This window comes from Octopus bimaculoides, chromosome 2, assembly GCF_001194135.2.
Source record: "Octopus bimaculoides isolate UCB-OBI-ISO-001 chromosome 2, ASM119413v2, whole genome shotgun sequence".
Classification (NCBI taxonomy): Eukaryota; Metazoa; Mollusca; class Cephalopoda; order Octopoda; family Octopodidae; genus Octopus; species Octopus bimaculoides.
Genome location: NC_068982.1, coordinates 96,206,159 through 96,213,576, shown reverse-complemented (window position 1 = coordinate 96,213,576; position 7,418 = coordinate 96,206,159).

The window sequence follows — 7,418 nt, the reverse complement described above, 5'->3', positions numbered from 1 at the left end:
GAAAGTATCTGTCATTATAGTATCGAAATGTGATTGTTTCAGTTAGTGGAATAGTTTCATTTTTAAAGTGAAAGTATTTGACATGAGTGTTTTTGTTTCACTTTTGACACGTAATACTTAAATAGTGGAGGAGATATTATGTTGCTGTGGGCTTGAACTATGCAAGAAGTTAAACATTTTTTTTTACTAAAACACAACTGGGACCCTAAGTAAGGCACGTGTAAAATTTGAATGAAATTGGTTGTGTAGTTCTTGAGTTTTAGGGAAACACACACACACACACACACACAGACAGACAGACAGACACACATTCTCATTTTTATATATATAGATTAATATTGATGCCCATATAATGTCTATACAAATACTTTTACCGCTTGATTATCAGATTAATTGTTGGGAATACCATACCATTTTTGAGGTGGGGTGGGTGAAGTGATAGAATGTGTTGAGGTGTTAGTGTAATCTTTTAAAATTGAACTTTTTGTGTCCTAGTACCTGGCCAAAGAGTTTTTGTAATGATGCTCACTCAATATATTATGCATTTATTTATATATATTTTGTGCCACATTTTTTGAACAGTAATATTATTAGTTGCAGGTTTCTAATGGACCAATCAGGTTCTCTGCATTAACAATGGTAATTAGCAACACTTGATCATCTACACAAGTATCACAAGTTTCTGGAACAATTTTGGTTTGTTTGATCGAGGCTGATCTGAAATTCAATGTTATCCATTTACATTAAGAATACTTAGGAAAGCTACTTTTTCTAAGCTTTACTTACCATAGAATCCAACACCACTCATTCAGCTTTCTTAGCAATGACATGTTGAACTTGGTAAAATTTAATTTTCATTTCAAGTTGGTACAAAAGCTCAGTTTTTTGTATCATATTAAGGGCTAGGAACTAAATTACAGCTTCAGTCTGAGTGGACAATGACCAGCTCCATAGGGACCTAGATCAGATCACAAGTTCAAACATGGGTTCATTGTCCCCTACAAGGTTGAATATAGTCCAACCAGGTTAAAGTAATTTAGGTCCTTGCCTTTAATGTATTCATCTTCAAGTCAGCTCTGATCAAGCAGGCATTTGATACAAGCTGTTCCAGCTATGAACATTTGGTATTTTTTCAGTTACTGTATCTAGTGTTACATTATCAAGTATAAATTCACCTTTGTAAAAATGGCAAGGTGAAATTTTTTGGTTATTTAGCTGCTATTTTAAGCAGGTTACTCAACCACATGGAAGCCATCCTGGTTGCTAGCAGAGACAAAAGCTCCCTGAATGTCATGCATTTATATCTTATTCTAGCTACAACACTTTCACTGGAGTCGCTCTATCAGTAATTAGGCCACCTAATTAACAAAAACTGCCTAATTTTTTTTAGTAAGTTGTCCGACCAATTTATGAACTTCCTTTGTGGGTGCTAATCACTCCTGCACAGAGTGCACCAAGCAACCGAGAACAAAACAAAGCACAAGGGAAAACAATGACACCAAAGCGACAAAGTAACATACTTCCCAGAAAAACAGGACACATATTTAACTTAAATAAATCAAGGAAACAGGCCATTCAATTAAGCAATCTGCAGCCTCATTGATGACATCCAATGAAACTACAGAAATGATTTCATAACCAAAATCAGATGTCTCCCATCCTCTCTTATGTTGCCCATTACCTATGATGGCAGTCTGTAATAAGTTTTTGGTACTGTAGAACTGCCTGGTGGTTTCTCCAACTGATGACACCTCTCAGGAGGCCAGTTGTTTACATGATTGCACCGTTTCCTCTGAGTCACAGTTTCCTCTTGGTAGACATGAACTACCCTCTTCTAATTGTGTAGAACTTGTACCTGATGTCTTGATGCATCTGAGTTCTATAAACCTGGTTGAAGAGATTCTATGATGACATTCACACAGTTTATTATGCATTTACTTTTATATTTTTGTATCACATTTTGTGTACAATAGCATTTTTAGTACAGGCTTCTAACAGATTACATCTGATAGTGGACTATGCCACCTTGAGCTGTTTAGCAATGGCATTGTCATTGATAATATCTTGGACCTACTGTATGAATTCAACTGTTCCTGCAATGTCTGACAATTGACAATACTTCTTTCTCTTGACCATAGATAACACTTCTCTGCTAGCAGCCATCAGCTCTTTCCCAACCCTGAATACAAGGACCTGACCACATTCAAGAAGCTTGAGACCTTTGAGTTGCTGTGGTTGATGGCTAGAGCCATAAGCAAGGTGTACTTCTGCATTTCCTTTCAGATTAGACTCTGCCATAAGTAAGCTAAAATCTAGCCCATAACACATAGCATTATGTTAGGTCATCTTCCATTTAAAACTCACTAAAGTTGTGTTCACAGATCCCCAGTGCACTCTGTATATCTAACATGTCTGAAATTCTGCTTTTTTGCCAATCTTTAAGAGGTCCTGTGGTTTCTTTTCCACACCTGTTGCTTCTCCTGATACATTATCTGAGTCTATAAAGTTGCTCAACCCACTAAAAATTAACAGCCAAATATCTTGCAAATTGCATTTTGCTGCCTTAAATAAAAAAGGTAATTTGGATAATGTATTCCTAGAATATACAAAAGGTAGTGCTAGAAGACCCAAGGTGAAGGAAACAGTGAAAGGAAAAGACCAAGTAAGACATGAGAAGAAATGATGAAAACTGAGCTCAGGACAATGACTTCACAGACGAGATGGCAAGGAACACAACAAATTGTAAGACACTGTATTGAAAAAGGACTTGTCCAATCCATGAAAGCAGGGAAAATCAGATGTAAAAATAATGAAAACATTAACTGTTGAAGTATGCAACCTAATTAACCTGTTCTACTATAGGCATATATGCACATATTTTGTGGGAGAGGGCCAGTTTATTACATTGAGCCCAGTGTGTAACTGGTACTTATTCTATTGACCCTGAAAGAATGAAAGACAAAGGAGTCCTCGGTGGAATTTGAACTCAGAAAGTAAAGATAGACAAAATGCATAGAGGCATTTTGTCTGGCTTGCTAACTATTCTACTAGCTCACTACCTTTATGTAATCTAATTAATAAAGGACAAATTAGTTAAGTGATTAAGAAGTTCATTTTGTAACTTGGGTTGAATTCTGCGGCTAAGTATCTTGGACAAATATTTTCTACTATTGCCTCAAGTTGATCAATGCTTTGTGAGTGAGATTTGATAGATGGAAAATGAATAGCAGCCTGTCAAATGTGTGTGTCTTTGCATTGGTACTGCATAGAAAGTGATGATCCTGTTTATGTCTCCTATAATCAAAGAGTTTGGTAGTTTGGCAGCTCACCATGCAAAGATATGGAATAAAGTATCTTACATGAAAAAAACCAAGTAAGGGTTGGCATAAAGTAGGGAATACAGTTGTAAAACACTGCCTTAAAAAGACTCATTCAACTCATGCCTGTAGAATTTAAAATGTTGATAATGAGTGTGGGTTCTAAAACTGTGATACAAGCTCATTTTGGTTAAAAATAATTCATTTCATCTCTCTTGAGAAAGATATGAATGTAAAATGATCCAGTTTCCTCATTCCTGAGTTCTTTTGCCAAGTTAAAAGCAATATACTTAAAAATACCCCAAAACTTAATTTCATCACAGTAAACCACATGATCAATAAATAGTTTATTCGTTGGCAATAACTTAGATTCTGATTCTAAAAATACTAATTTCATATGCTATAAAACAGATAATTTACACCTGGTCTTAGAAGTGGAAATTTACTCATCTGTCTCAGGTGGTTCTTTCTATAGATAGTAATAACTCACAGAGGTGGGTATTTTATTTTGGTCAACCCAATTATTTTATGTACAACTAATGATAATAAACAAGATTATCTAAGAAATCAGTAGGTAATTGGTAGCAAGGACATCTGAAGTCTACAGAACTTGATAAAATTTTGGCTCTGATGTACCCATCCAATTTATATGTTTAATGTAAATTTTATCTATTTTCCAATGTTGCTATGGGCTAGATGTTCTTTTGCAAATTCAATTATTTATATATAACATGATGAAGCAATTCTCTCTCTCCACCCAGTGCTTTTTTGGCACAATGCCCATTCTTAATACTGCTTAATTAGGAATAGGAAGAGGATCTATTTTCAGTTATACTGATAATAGACAAGTTAGAGTAATGAAGTAGCATAAACAGTAGCATGCTGGACTAAATGACCGGCTGTAGTTACACACCTTTATGTTTCTGAGTTCAAATCTCACCGAGAGTAACTTTACCTCTCTTTACTAAGCATCTATGAACAGATGGCTTCACTACACATGGTTAGGTGGTTCTGGGTTTGATCTCAAAGAACACAACCTTGGACAAATGTCTTCTGCCAAACCTCAGATTGATCAATACTTCATGACTGGAGATTGGCACACAAAATTTGTGAAGAAGTCAGTTGAAGATGCATATCCAATATATCAGTGAAACATATAAACACCAACCAGAAAACCAAAATGCTAGAATTTTAAGAACAAAGTTCCTTGAGATTCACTGAGTTATAGTCAATTCCTTGTCATTCTCCACATCAGAATTCCAGAGAAAAAATAATTGGTGCGTTAGAAACTTGAGCCCAATGATGCTTATTGTTCACAAATATATATTGGGTGTTAGAAAGGGCATCCAGCCATAAAAACCATGCCAAAACAGACAATGGAGCTTGGTGTTGTCCTCTAGCCTGCCAGTTCCTGTCAATCCATCCAGCTTATGCCAGTATGGAAGAGGGATGTTAAATGAAGATGATGATGATGATGATGATATACATCATCATCATTTAACATCCATATTCCATGCTGGCATGGGTCGAACAGTTTGGCATGGTCTGATGTGTCCAAGGACTGCATCAAGCTCCATTAGCTGCTTTGGCATGGTTTTTATGGCTGGATGCGCTTTCTAATGTCAACCACTTCAGCAGGTGTATTGGGTGCTTTGCACATGTGCCAGCAGAGTGAGGTCACCAAATAACTTCCATGACCAAATCCTCAAGTTGGGAATATTACTGAGGAGGTGGCTGTGTGTCAGGCTGTGTGAGAGGTTAGAGTAAGAACAGAAGGAAAGAAACAGGTGTCTTGCTGTAGAGGAGATACATGGCTATTCCAGTTGGAAAAGAGAGGAGAGAGAGAAAGAGAGGGTGAGAGAGTGAGAGAGTGAGAGAGAGTGAGTGTGAGAGAGAGAGATGATGAAAAAATGTGACAGGGTGTATACTCAAGTTACAAGGCTGTTTCTAAAAGTACAGAGGGTTGGATAGAGTGAGTGGGCAGATAAGTTTGCAGTATTGCAAAAGGAGTTTGGGCGATGGAAGGGAGGGGAATGCAATGCATATGCACATGTAGAAGGAGTAGGTATTAGGAAGATATGTTGTGGGGAAAAAGAAAGATTTATGGGTAGATTCACAAGGATGAGAAGGAAGAATGGGAGATAGAGGGAGAGGGACACAACGAATTGTGAACACAGATGGAGGGAGTGGAGAGGTATTAGGAAGATGAGTTGTGGGTGACTGATTCGTCCGGGACAGATTGTATGCAGGGGCAGAGACATAAATGACCTACCTTTATGGCCTTGATTTTACTTAGATGAATTGGTCTTCTTGAGTAGAGCAAATTGTCAATCATCTTGAATATATATATCTTACATATAATAAAACACAATGTGTGACCTGTCGGTCAAGCTAGAGGTTATGAAGAGTAAAACAATAAACGGAATGGTAATGAGTGACAGCCAGTCGAGGTAGAGCAGGCAGACAACTTTCAAGAGTTGTGCTCTAAAAATGCTGATGGTATGTAAAACGTACCCATTACACTCTTGGAGTGGTTGGTGTTAGGAAAGGCATCCAGCTGTAGAAACTATGCCAAATCAGACTGGAACCTGGTGCAGCTATGCAGCTTACCGGTTTCAGTCAAACTCCATGGAAAACAGACACTAAATGATGATGGTAATGTAAATATGTATGTGTATGTATGAGTATATATATATATATATATATATATATATATATATATATATATATATATATATAGGGAGAGAGAGATATATATCTATATACAAATGTGTTTGTGTGTATAGATATATATATATGTATATATGTATATATCATCATCATTTTATATCTGTTGTCCATGCTGGCATGGGTTGGCAAGTTGGAAGGCTGCATCAGACTCCAGTCTGATTTGGTATGGTTTCTACTGCTGGATGACCTTCTTAACGCCAACCACTCCATTAGTGTAATGGGTGCTTTTACGTACCACTGGCACGGGTGCCATTTGCGAGTCACTGGTATTTGCCACAACTGCAATTTTGCTTGGCTTGATGGGTCTTCTTCTTAAGCACAACAAAATGCCAAAGGTCGCATTTATATGTATGTATGTATGTATGTGTGTATATATATATATATATGTCTTCTACTATATTGTAGAGCTGACTAAAACCTTGTGAGTAGATTTCGTAGATGGAAACCAAAAGATGACCTCCACATGTTTGTATGTATATATGCTTATCTAATATAATAAATGCGAAAACTGATTTCTGTGTGTCAGTGTGTCACACTTCGACTCCACTCTCTCATTATTCATTGACACTCCTACTATTGCTCATGTTGGGGTGAGGGTAATAGGTATAGAAATGGTGAGAGTGGTGGCAAAGACAGAGAGAGAGAGAGAGAAAGAAAAAGAGAGGGCGAGAAAGAGAGAGACAAAGAAATTTAGGGAGAGTTGATGATGTTTTTATTAAAAGTAGTGGTGTTGATAGTGGCAGTGGGTGCAATAATAAGAGAGAGAAGGACTGAACACTGAACTAACATGCTGAATTAACATACTGAATTAACATACTGAATGAACATGCACATTTAGCCTTTTTGTGATGGTAATGGGATGATAGTAATAGTATAAGCTGTAGTTGTGATAGAGGCGGAGGCGGAGGCGGTGGTGATGATGGTGGTGGTGGTGGTGGTAGCCAAGGCAGTTAGGGATGAGAGTAAGCGATGTGAAAGACAGTGGTGATGGTGGTGGAGGGGAAGGTGGCGAAATCAAAGGTATTGATGGTGGTGGTGTCAGATGTCTGAATGGTGTGTGCATGGCAGATGTGGTGGCAATGGTGGTGGTACTGTTGTTTATCATGCAGCTTTGCAATAAGTTCCAAGTCGACAGATTATATCATTGTTTTGATGAAAATTGTTCTTTGCTTGAAAAATATTGTTCAAGTTTAATAAAATTTAATATATACTCAATGCATGAAGTGTCACTGTTGGGCCTAAGGCCTAATGAAGAGCATTCCACAAGAGTTAGCTTAAAAGCTATCCAATGGGTGGCTTTTAAGCTAGTTTATATATATGGCAGTGCCCCAGCATGGCCACAGCTCATGAGCTGAAACTAGATAAAATGAA